The following is a 12,716-nucleotide window of genomic DNA, read 5'->3' on the forward strand; positions in this document are numbered from 1 at the left end:
CTCATATGGCAACAGAACAAAGGGTGGGGGAAAAAATGTATACATGTAAGGATAACTTGATCCCCTTGCTGAACAGTGGGAAGAAAAATAAATAAAAAAAATAAAAAATAAAAATAAATTACTTTTTACTTATTCTCAAATTTTAGAACAATGAATTAATAAAAACAACCTAACCAGAAAAGGACCCTGAGGCCACCAGCCGTGTATGGATTACAAGTAAACTGCCATCTGACATTGCTATATGTTACAGGAACTTGGGCTTTATTTTTAAAAGATTCCAGAAGAACCACAAAACAACATCATTTAAAAGAAGAAATGAGGTTAAAGTTTAGGAAAGGCAGAGTTGAGAAATCCCCACATAGAAGAGAGCTAAAGACAGCACGAATGTTGCAAGGAAGTGGTCAGTTCTAGCAGACAGTGGGGCAGTGAGGTTTGAAAGGAGGTGAAAACCTCTGAGTCACAGCCACCTTTTCCATTTGAAGGGCTGCCAAGTGCTTTTACAAATTCTTAGTTATTTCTGCAGACATGTTGTAATTTCTTAGCCCAGTGGTAACTAGGAGAGGCCACACAGGTCACTGAGCTGGGCCAATGAATAAGGAATAACAGACTCCCTACAGGGTGACCCAGAGGTGTCAGTATGTGGCCCTGGTTTCAGGTGGACTGGACGACATCTGAATTTTATGTTACTTCCATGTATATCTCTTCATTCATCCCTTTGTTCCTTTAGCAAACAGTTATTGCATACCTAGAATTGTCAGGTGCTTTAATCCAAAATACTGGACACATTTAATAAAAATGTATAGATGAACTTTTAAAATAAACTTAAATTCCAGTGATACGAAAACATTATTATTTAGACATGGTGCCTTAAGTACGTATGGTTATCTCACTTCTCTTGAAGGACTCTATCAAAATGACTCTGAGTTTTCTTTTGAAGAATAAACACACAACGACAAAGAAAGCAGAGGAAACAAAAGAGGGAAGGGAAAGATGGAAAGTCAATAGATGAGCGGAGCACTGATGGAACCAACTCAAAGAGGCAAAATCCTCAGCTGGTCCTGGTGCAAAGGGAGTCATCCATTCAGTTTGCAACACAGACCCTAGAAATGCTGAGAAATCTGTGATACCAGCTATCAAGTCAGGGCACACAGAAAGAAGATGAGCTGAAAACCCTTTTAATAAGCAGTTCGATTCCCCAGCTCCCTTCTCAAAGTCTTCCAGCTGAGAGCCTGTCCCTTTCCCCTCTTTACACATGCCTGAGGCTGGTCTGTAAAGCCACACTGCCTGACACAATGGCCACTCAGTACATGTGGTTTTTTTTGAGCACTTGAAAGGTGGCTCTTCCAAATCTAGGCCTGCAATACATGTGAAACACACACTGGATTTGGAGTCTTAGTGCAATTAAAAAAAAAAAAAAAAAAAGGGGGGAATGTGAAGTACCTCTTGATATTTTAAAAATATTGGAGTTCCCGTCATGGCTCAGAGGTTAACAAACCAACTAACATCCATGAGAATGCGAGTTCAATCCTGGCCTAAGTCAGAAAGAGAAAGACAAATACCATTAAAGATCTGGCAGTGCCATGAACTGTGGTGTAGGGTGCAGATGCGGTTCACATCTGTGGCTCTGGTGTAGGCCGGCGGCTACAGCTCCAGTTGGACCCCTAGCCTGGGAACCTCCATATGCCTCTATATGCTCTGGCCCTAAAAAAACAAAAAATAAAATTAAGAAATAAAATAAAATAAAGATATTGATTACACATTGAAGCAATAGTGCTTTTGATAGATTGGGTTTAATGAAGCTTATTATTAAAATTCATTTCTCCTCTTTCTATGTATGTATATATGTATATATCCATGAGCATGTGAGTCTGATCCCTGGCCCCACTCAGGGGGCTAAATGATCCTTTGTAGCCATGAGCTGCAGTGTAGGTGGCAGACACAGCTCGGATCTGGCGTTGCTGTGGCTGTGGCATAGGCTGGCAGTTGCAGCTCTGATTTACCCCTAGCCTGGAACTTCCACATGCCATGCATATGGCCCTGAAGAAGTGGGAAAAAAAAAAAAAAAGAATAAAAAAGGAACCCTCCTGCACTGTTGGTGGGAATGTAAGCTGGTACAGCCACTATGGAGAACAGTATGGAGATACCTTAGAAATCTATACATAGAACTACCATATGATCCAACAATCCCACTCTTGGGCATATATCTGGACAAAACTTTCCTTAAAAAAACACATCTACCCGCATGTTCATTGCAGCTCTATTCACAATAGCCAAGACATGGAAACAACCCAAATGTCCATTGACAGATGATTGGATTAGGAAGAAGTGGTATATATACACAATGGAATACTATTCAGCTATAAAAAAGAACATTTGCAGCAACATGGATGGAACTAGAGACTCTCATCCTGAGTGAAGTAAGTCAGAAAGAGAAAGACAAATACCATATGATATCACTTATATCTGGTATCTAATATACAGCACAAATGAAGCTTTCCACAGAAAAGAAAATCATGGACTTGGAAAATAGACTTGTGGTTGCCTGGGGGGAGGGGGAGGGATTGGGAGTTTGGGGTTAACAGATGCAAACTATTGCCTTTGGAATGTACTAACAATGAGATCCTTCTGTGTAGCACTGAGAACTATGTCTAGATACTTACAACGCAGCATGACAATGGGAGAAAAAAATTATGTATACATGTATGTGTAACTGGGTCCCCATGCTGTACAGTGGGGAAAAAAAGTGTGTTGGGGGAAATAACAATAAAAAATAAATTAAAAAACAAACAAATGAACAAAAAGTGCTGATATTAAAAAAAAAGAATAAGATGAAATACACCAAAAGGATATGTGCATGTTTGTGTGCATGCACCCGCATGTTCATTGCAGCTCTATTCACAATAGCCAAGACATGGAAACAACCCAAATGTCCATCCATGTGTGCATGTCTGTGCCTATTTCAGTAAACAGAAAGCTAAAATACCAGGCTGTTTGTTTACTCCTTACGCCAGCTGCTACTCACCAAGTCAGCTGCTGAAATGCTGAGAATAAAGGCAATCCTTGCTGTTCAAGGAGATACAGCCCAAGGGAGAAGTCAGCCAAAAGGAGAATTGCTTATTGCGTATTGGGAAAGTGTGGAATAGACTCTGAACAGCAGGTTAAGGGCTCGCAGGTGACCCTAAAACAAACAGGCTGGGGGAAGGCATGAGGAAGCAGGGGCAGAGCATCAGCCGGATGCAGCAGAAGGAAGGACATTCCCAGCAAGGACAGCAGAAGGGACCACATGAAACTGAAATACCCTACAATGACTACAGTGAAAGGTATGAACAGGAAAGTGTCCAGGAATGGGGCTGGAGAGGAGCCCAGGCCCAGTTATCATGCCAAGGATGTAGAATGATTGTCTACAGGAGCCCAGGCATCATTGAAAGGCTTGGGACATCTTTAGTGGTCTCTATAGTCTTTCCTTAGCAGCCAAATACCCACCTGCCCCTGTAGAGGAAATGGAAACAACCACTACCTACCTCTGTAGCTTTTTTTTTTAATTGAAGTATAGTTAATATACAGTGTTGTATTAGTTTCAAGTATACAACAAAATGATTCTGTTATATATATGTGTGTATGTGTGTATAGTCTTTTTCAGATGCTTTTCCATGGTAGGTTATTATAAGATATTGAGTATGGTTCCCTGTGCTCTACAGTAGATCCTTGTTCATTGTCTATTTTATGTATAGCAGCATGTATATGTTACTTCCAAACTCCTTATTTATCTTTCCCCTCTCTCCATATCCACTTCATTAACCATAAGTCTGTTTTCTAGGTCTGTGAGTCTATTTCTGCTTAGTAAATAAGTTCATTTGCATCATTTTTTTAGAGTCCACATATGAGTGGTATTATATGATATATACGTATATATGTATGATATATATACACATGATTGTATCAGTGTATATATATGTATCAGTGATTTCTTATGACATTTATCTTTCTCAGTCTGGCTTTCTTCATTTAATATGATAATCTCTGGGTCCACCCACATTACTATAAATGGCAGTTTTTCCTTTCTATGGCTAAGTGATATTCCATTGTATATGCATATACCACATCTTTATTCATTCCTTTGTTGATAGACATTTAGCTTGCTTCTATGTCTTGGCTATTATAAAAAGTGCTGCAGTGAATATTGGGGTGCCTCTATCTTTTCAAATTAGCGTTTTCTCCATGTATGTACCAATCCGTGGGATTGCTGGATCATATGGCAACTCTATTTTTAGTTTTTTAAGAAGCCTCTATACTGTTCTCCATAGTGGCTGCACCAATTTACATTCCGAAGAACAGTGTAGGTAGATTCCTTTTTCCCACACCCTCTCCACTGTTTATTATTTGTAGACTAATGATGGCCATTTTGACTGGTGTGAAGTGACACATCATTATAGTTTTGATTTGCATTTCTCTAATATTAGGAATGTTGAGCATCTTTTCATGTGCCCATTGGCCATATGTGTCCTCTTTGGAGATCTGTGTCTTTTGAAAGGGAAAAGACTTGGACCTACGGAGCCAGGAGCAGGAGGGAGATAGGGCAGGTGCCTGGCAATGCTGTGACCTGTGCTCTTTATGCTTTAAGTACCCCCTCCCCCATGAGTGATATAATTTTGGGTACCTCTTACTCAGCATTTCCATTTGGTCCAGGGCCTCTGACCAAGGACCTGAGTGGCAGGCCTTTCTCCTCTTGAGTCCTATTCTGTCTGAGTCCCACCTCCAGTGAGGAGTTTGTGGATCATACGCTCTGATCCTGGCTAAGGTGGGATTCTTCCCAAGTCACATAACATTCTTAACCAGTTACATGAGAAAAGTTTCTAGAAATCAGGAAGATTGAATCTAAGGGGAGAACATCAGGCTCCTCACAGGGGGTCAGGGAAGAAATCTACAGATGACCTCATGGCTCCTCTAAATCAATACCCTGGTACAGGATCTTCAGAGCATCCCTTAAAACCATGTGCAGGTAAAGCAGTGGGGCTTTCTGCCATTATAGAACAAAAGTGTGGGTGTGGCTGTTAGAATAAAACTTAATCTATAAAAATTAGTAATGGTAGGCAAAATATGGCCTGTGGGCCACAGTTGGCCAAGCATATTATAGAGGTTAAAAAAAAAAAATGTGATGGTCTTTGGCAGTACATAGACTTGAACTCAAATCCTAGCTCTAATAACTTCTAGATACATGGTCTTATAGATGTTAGTTGACCTCTCCAATTGTTATTTTCTCCAAGGTAAAATGAGATCATAATAGCCATTTCTAGTATAGTGACAAGACTAAGTTAAGACGCTATATATAAAGTCTGTAACATTATACCTGGCCCATATAGGCAGCCAACAAATGTTAGTCCCTCCACTCTACTCTTCTCTGACTTTTCCTTGAACCAGAATTGTTTAATGCATGTGGTTATCAATAAATACTCATTTATCCCTTGATTGAGTAATCAAATAGCAGAGAAACAGGATATGAGTAAGGATATTTCTGGAGGCCCATGTTTCTTAGATGGGACATACTTGGGATGTTGTGTAAAGTTTGGAAGTCACTAGAGGGATTTGAAGATTTTTTGCTTTTTTTTTTTTGTTTTTTTTTTGTTTTTGCTTTTTAGGGCCGCACCTGCAGTATAGAGAAGTTTCCAGTCTAGGGGTTGAATCAGAGCTGCAGCTGCCAGCCTATGCCATAGCCACAGCCACAGCAACTTGGGATCCTAGCCACATCTGTGACCTACACCACATCTCATGGCAATGCCGGATCCCTGACCCACTGAGTGAGGGCAGGGATTGAACCCGCATCCTCATGGATACTAGTCAGATTCGTTTCCGCTACTCCACAGTGGGAACTCCCAGATTTTTTTGTTTCAGTTAGTTGCAAGCAAAATAAATTGATTGGCTAATTGAAGCACAAAGGAAATTTACTGGGAGGATGTGTACGGTTCAGAAGATCCAAGAGAAGCTGGGAAATTAGGAGTTCCCCTTGTGGCTCAGTGGGTTAGAATCCTGACATAGTGTCCGTGAGGATGCAGGTTTCATTCCTGGCCTCACTCACTGGGTTAAGGCTGTGACATTACCATGAGCTGCAGCATAGGGCACAGATGCGGCTCAGATTTGGCATTGCTATGGCAGTGGCTTAGGCCTGTAACTGCTGCTCCAACTTAACCCCTAGTCCAGGAATGTCCATATGCCACGGGTGTGGCCCTGAAAAAAAGAAAAGAAAAAAAAAAACTTTGCTGAAATAAAATTTTAAAGGAAAAAGAGAGGGAGAAGCTGGAAAATTAGATTTGGAATTGATGAGGCTGCTAAAGGGAGCCTCAGAGGCTGAGATTTTACATCGGACTTGCCCTGGTTGCACTTGTTTCTTTTGTATTTAAGTATTTAGCGTAACATTCAAGGTCCTATGGAAAGTTCAGAATGGATGAGCTTGGTTCTATGCCTGCTCCGTCACTGTATGAGAGAAGAAAGAGCAAGGATCTTAGCAGGGATCCTCCAATGACCCACTCACTTCCTTAGGGGGAGAGCCAGCATCTGGCTGAGTAAACTAGATTGTGGCCACAATAAGAATTTAGGAAGAGGAGTTCCCGTTGTGGCGCAGTGGTTAACGAATCCGACTAGGAACCATGAGGTTGCGAGTTCCATCCCTGGCCTCACTCAGTGGGTTAACGATCCGGCGTTGCCATGAGCTATGGTGTAGGTTGCAGATGAGGCTCGGATCCCACGTTGCTGTGGCTCTGGTGTAGGCCGGGCTACAGTTCCGATTCGACCCCTAGCCTGGGAACCTCCATGTGCCGCGGGAGCGGCCCAAGAAATAGCAAAAAAAAAAAAAAAAAAAAAAAAGAATTTAGGAAGAAAAAGTTCTCAGACTCAATGAAAGGCCTCAGGATTACTGGGCTGACAGGCCCCTTGTTCAGCTACCATGGATTTCTCAGCTTTGGCACTGTTGACATTTGTGGCAGAATAACTTTTTTGTGGGAGCTGTCTTACCACATGTTTAGAGGCATCCTGTCCCTACCAAGTAGATGGCAGTAGGAGTGCTCCTGCCCCTCCCACATCCCTGAGGTGGGGCAGAATCACCCTGAGTTGAGACCTGGCTCGTATCCTGCAGATCCTCCAAATATTTTGGGCTTATGTAACAAGAGCCTTGAAGACCTGGTGGGTCTTGAGGATAGATTCAATTAGCACTTGGGGTCCACTCTGCTTCCTGAGTGGATCCTAGACTATTTCATTTTAATTCTATTTCACTATTTCCTAAACTATTTTAGTTGACAATTTAAATATGACATTTTCTGGAGTTCCCGTCATGGCTCATTGGTTAATAAATCTGACTAGCATCCATGAAGATGCATGTTTGATCCCTGGCCTCGCTCAGTGGGTTAAGGATCCAGCGTTGCCGTGAGCTGTGGTGTGGGTCACAGACACAGCTTGGATCCTGCTTTGCTGTGGCTGTGGCTGTGACCAGCAGCTACAGCTCTGATTCAACCTCTAGCCTGGGAATCTCCATATGTCGTGGATGTGGCCCTAAAAAGCAAAAGCAAAAAAAAAAAAAAAAAAAGACATTTTCTAAACAGCCCCAGTTGGGGAACAGCTTGTCTCCCCAGTGGTCTAGACACTCAAAAGTGAATACCTGAGTAAATGAATGAATGAAAAAGGAATGGAAAAGAGAGAAAGATGCATTAATTTTATTCTGTCTTTACAGTATCTGTAGTAATTCTTTTTGCTCCATCCCAGCTCCAGTGTCCATTCTTCCTTTCTGATTTCTTTCGAAGAATTACTCCCTCCTCTTCCACAAATCATGCAGTGACTGTAGGATTGTGAAACCCAGTCCTGCTTTCCCACTCTGGGTGTGCAAGGCCTCTGGGGAAGTCTTTGTCTCTCGCTGTGCCTTGTTGTGGCATTTGACTTAAGTTCGACCAGTTAAAATTTTTCTCACAGGAGGTTGCAGGCTAAAGAGCCAAGAAAGGAGAAGGGGGAAGGGAGAGAAAGGGATGATTGTGGAAAGTTGGCTTCCAAAGGGATTGAGAGCATCAGCTCCATTGTCCTACTGCCCCAAAGAGGCAGATGGGACTCAGCACCACGGGGTGACTTTCCCAGAGTTGCTGTTACAGGAAAGAAGGGGATGGTGGGGCCTTTGGGGAAGAAAAGAGAGAAAAAGAGATGTGGTGAGAAGAGGGAGAGAGAAACCAGGCAGGAAGGAAGGGAAGGTGTTTCTCATGAAAGGAGGTGCTGTGGGTCCACCCCCTCATGACCCAGGGCTGTCGCTTGCCCACCAGACCTTTGGTTCTGTGGGGAGTGAGTCATTTGTGGCCTCACCAACCCACTGGTGACTCTTCCATTATATCCTTTGAAACCATGTGGGGCTGGACTTCTGGGCAATGGCTTCCCCCTTTTAAATTTTTAAAAAACATCTCAAATATTTTGGAGGTTCCTAGGCTAGGGGCCGACTCAGAGCTGCAGCTGCTGACCTACACTACAGCCACGGCAACACTGGGTCCAAGTCACACCTGAGAATTGCTCCACAGCTTGAGCCACTGTCAGATCCTTAGCCCACTGAGTGAGGCCAGGGAGCAAACCTGCATCCTCACAGAAATATCATCGGGTCCTTAACCTGCTGAGCCATAATGGCAATGCCATCATATTAATTTTTTAAAATTTATTTTATTGAGGTATAATTGACTTGCAGTGTTAATTTCTGCCACACAACAGAGTGATTCAGTTATACATAGACACACACACACTCTTTTTCATATTCCTTTCCATTAGCGTTTATACCAGGATATTGAATACAATTCCCTGTGCTGTACAGTAGGACCTTGTTGTTTATCTATCCTATATTGAATAGTTTGCATATGCTAATCTGAAACTCCCAGTCCCTCCTCCCCCATAGCTTCCCCTTTAAAACAACCACCACCACTACCATTGCTACTATTTGTTGTTAAGCTCTATGTGCCCTGGGCTATTGGACCATGGCATATATTTTCTCACTGATTCCTCCCAGAAAGCCAATGAGATAGGTGATAGTATTGTTCCCAATACAGAGAAGTTGCCCAAGGGCAGAAACAGGATTTGAACCAATGTCTGACTCATTGCAAGGCCTTGACTGCAGATGGTGGGGGCTTTCCAGCCTAGAACCTCCTAGCTCCAGGCCCTGGAACAGTAGAGAAGCAGAATTGAGAGGTCCCCACATCCTAGTCCAGCTCAGACCCACTCCGATCTCTGTTCTCTATGCCTACAGCTTTTTAAGCAGGACTTAACTTTTTGAACCCAATTTCGATCTGGCTTTGGAAATGCAGCTGTCTCCTGATGAGGCTGCCCCACTCTCCATCTGGTGAATTAACTTGCTTTCTAATCTCCTCCTCCCTCCCTTGGTCTATGGGTCAGCGGGCTACTCGATAGCACCTTGGCCAGAGAATCAATGGATAAGGAAAGGAAAGGAAGGAAAACTTAGCTCAACTCTTGTTACCTGAGGCGGCAGCTGAAATCAATGCCCACAAGGGGGGTTTTGTATTTCCCATGAATTTAAAATGTCCCTGTCACTCATGCTACCAAATGTCATGAGCTGGTGATCCAAAAGAGAACGCCATCATTGTGCAAGCAGGACAAGTTATAAGGAAATAACTTCACAGCATACAGTTATGCAGAAAAAACTCAAACCCAAGGAGCTGACTACTTAGCTGTTCTTTGCTCCTGCCTTGGGTAGGGGTGGGGGGAGGGGAGGAGTGGAACTATTGAAAAGCTCAAGACCTTGCATGGGGGTGGGATCCAAGACATGCTCCGCATTCTCTGTGTGGGTCCAGATCATGCCCACCCACCACCACCATTGCCTCTGTGCTGCTTCCTCACTCCCCACCCAGGGATGTCCTTTCTGTATGACAGTTCCAGTCCTGATCAGAGAACTACAAGATTGGTTCTAAATTGAGATGTCTGCACGTCAGAAAGGTACTGGTAAAATTACCAGCAGCTACTGAGCAATATTGGCTTCTGACAAGCTTGGTCATTGAGAGGATGTTTTCTGATGAGCTTGACCATGAAGTTTTGGAGATCACGGAGACCATTCCTGTCAAAGGGGTAACAGGCGTCTTTTCAAAACTTCTTTTTTTCTCTTCTCTTTTACCTTTCTCTTCTGTTCTTTGTCTTTTTATTTTTATTTTATGTTTTTTTTTTTTTTTTTTTTTTTTTTTTTTTTTTTTTTTGGTAATGCCCTTCTACTCAGTTTGAGGGAAGCCACTGTTGAATAAGAAAATACTGTATTGGTTTGCAACACAGAAGTTCAGGGAAGCTTTGGTCCTAAGCTGGGGGGTGATTCCATTTTAACTGAAGAATAATTCTATTTTGTTTCTGAGGTTGAAAGTGAAACAAGAAGATAAAGCTTCCTAATTCTGACCTAAGTTCTTTTTTAAAATGATTATTCTTAGGAACTTCTTCACCGTCAAAGAGAACTACATTTTCCACCTTCTTCTTTCCCTCTCATCTTCTTTTAGAGATTTTTCTAGAAGGTTTTTATTATTTCTCTAACTTTTGATCATGAAGAAATCTCAAGCAAAAGTAGAATGAAGACTACAGTGAATCCTCATACACCCTGGGAAAATGTCAAGCTAGGAAAAGTAGAGAAATAGATGGAATTAAATAGCAAACACGGAGGAAAACAAGAGTCTCACTTTTGAATTGTCAGTAATAAAGACATCTCAGTTACACACTGACAAGTAAATTAACGAGACTTTCATCTTTGTTGGCAGGGGGGAGGGCTTTGCCCCTAGTCCAGCCCCTAAAATCTGCCTTTGTATTTTTTTCTTGCCATGAGGATTCATGAATATACAAAGGCCTTTATGGAAGGCTGATGAAATCTGAGATTTCAAAAAGCCTCATAAATTTTCAGAAAAGCCAGCGGGGCATTGGGTTGGTAACTTCCTGAGGAAGCTGCTGGAAGGCCCAGAGGATGGAAGAGAGAGGGATGGGGCAAACCAGAGAAACACTTCCACTTACCCAGCCAGGGTATAAATTCAATATCAAACCAAGGAGACAGAATCTTCAGTGGTCTCAACTAGACTGGGCAAACCCAAAGACCACCTTGGGATCTTCCTAAGATGGAGATAGAGTCAATGAGTCTTTGGAAAGCCTGAGAACCTGCATTTCTAACAAGTTCCCAGGCAAAGCCATTGTGTAGTCTCACCAGGCGCTGTGCTCAGAAGGGACCTGAGCTTGGTTTAATGATCTGCTGTCACCCTCTTGAAATTCTTGGTAGCTTTCCATTTGACTTTGTGTTTTGGTGATAGTGTCTGTTGGGACAGTGTAACCTTCATGAGAATGAAGCAAATGCATGCAGTGTAGTAAGAATATTCGTGTCCTCTGTCTCTTGCTACGATGCCATTGCAGACAGTGTTCAAGATGACCCATGGCCCCAAATTCTGGTGGGAGGTCTGCAAGTCTCAATGCAAGTACAGGGTAATGTGTTAGGTCTGTGACTTAAGGAGGTTGGGGGCACTCAGCCTTGGAACCAGAACTTGCTGTGAACCAGAAACCAGAAAGAAGGAGATGATGTTCTGAGGAAGCCTATTTTATCTTTTTATGCAGCTTCTTTGCATTAAGCCAACCGTGAATGCTAAAAATGATGCCAAAAAAGAAAAGGAAAGTTCCATTTCCTTTCACTCCTTCCTTACTCATCAGGAAACAAAGTAGAGGCTGTTCATAGAATGTGTGCTAAGTTTGTAAGTAGAATAAGAACAACTGAGTTGCTTTATTCAGTGTTTCCACTGTTCCATTAAGGACAAAATACATCTGTGGGTACAGTTACAAAATAAAAAATGTGTAATTATGATGGTTTCACATATAAGTTAAATGTACATTTTAATTTAAAACTGGAATTGCATGATAAAAGGATGAATGGGAAATCCATGCTAGTACTTTAAAATCTTAAGTTTTCTTTACTTAGAATGACACAACATAGCAAATATAAAACAGCATGACAATTTGAGGATCTGTGAGGGAAAGGAAAAACTTTATCTTCAGTACTTTTCATGGTACTTTTCCCCTGCTTTTTGAACAAAGGACTCACATTTTACTTTTATACTGGCCACACAAATTTTGGAGCTGGCTCTGCTCTTAGGTGATGCTGATGTTCCTGGCTGATAGACCACATATTGAGAAGTGAGAGTCTAGACCCAGGTTTTCTAAAATGTTAATTTATTTTAATTGAAGTATAATTGATTTACAATATTGTATTAATTTCTGTTATACAGCAAAGTGATTCAGATATACATATATATATACACATATAATATATGCATACACACATATACATACATATACTTTTTCATATTCTTTTCTTTATGGTTTATCACAGGATATTGAATATAGTTGCCTGTGCTAAACAGTAGGACCCTGATGTTTATCCCTTCCATATATAATAATTTGCATCTGCTAATTCCAAAATTCCAAGGTCTTTAGGCCTTCCCACCCCACCTCACCTCCCTCTTGGCAACTACAAGTCTGTTCTCTATGACTACAAGTCTGTTTCTGTTTCATAGGTAAGTTCATTCGTGTTATATTTTAGATTCCACCTATAAGTGATATGATATAGTATTTGTCTTTCCTTTTCTGACTTACTTCACTTTGTATGATAATCTCTGAGTCCATCCATGTTGCCACAAATGGCATTATTTCATTCTTTTTTATGACTGAGTAGTATTCCAATCTTCTTT

At 41.7% G+C, this 12,716-nt stretch overlaps 1 protein-coding gene across 6 annotated transcripts in view; it reads left to right on the forward strand.

Moving 5' to 3' along the window:
• Nucleotides 1–12,716, forward strand: part of GCNT1 (glucosaminyl (N-acetyl) transferase 1, core 2) — a 173,815-nt gene that overhangs the window by 115,207 nt on the left and 45,892 nt on the right. Inside the window, exon 1 of one of the 6 annotated variants that reach the window (XR_002336476.1) lies at nucleotides 8,729–10,086. The exons of the other annotated variants lie outside the window; for them this stretch is intronic. The gene's annotated coding sequence lies outside the window, so the exon portion shown is untranslated. Of the gene's footprint in view, nucleotides 1–8,728; nucleotides 10,087–12,716 lie in introns of those variants that run through there. 6 annotated transcript variants of the gene reach the window in all.

Source organism: Sus scrofa, chromosome 1, assembly GCF_000003025.6.
Source record: "Sus scrofa isolate TJ Tabasco breed Duroc chromosome 1, Sscrofa11.1, whole genome shotgun sequence".
Lineage (NCBI taxonomy): Eukaryota > Metazoa > Chordata > Mammalia > Artiodactyla > Suidae > Sus > Sus scrofa.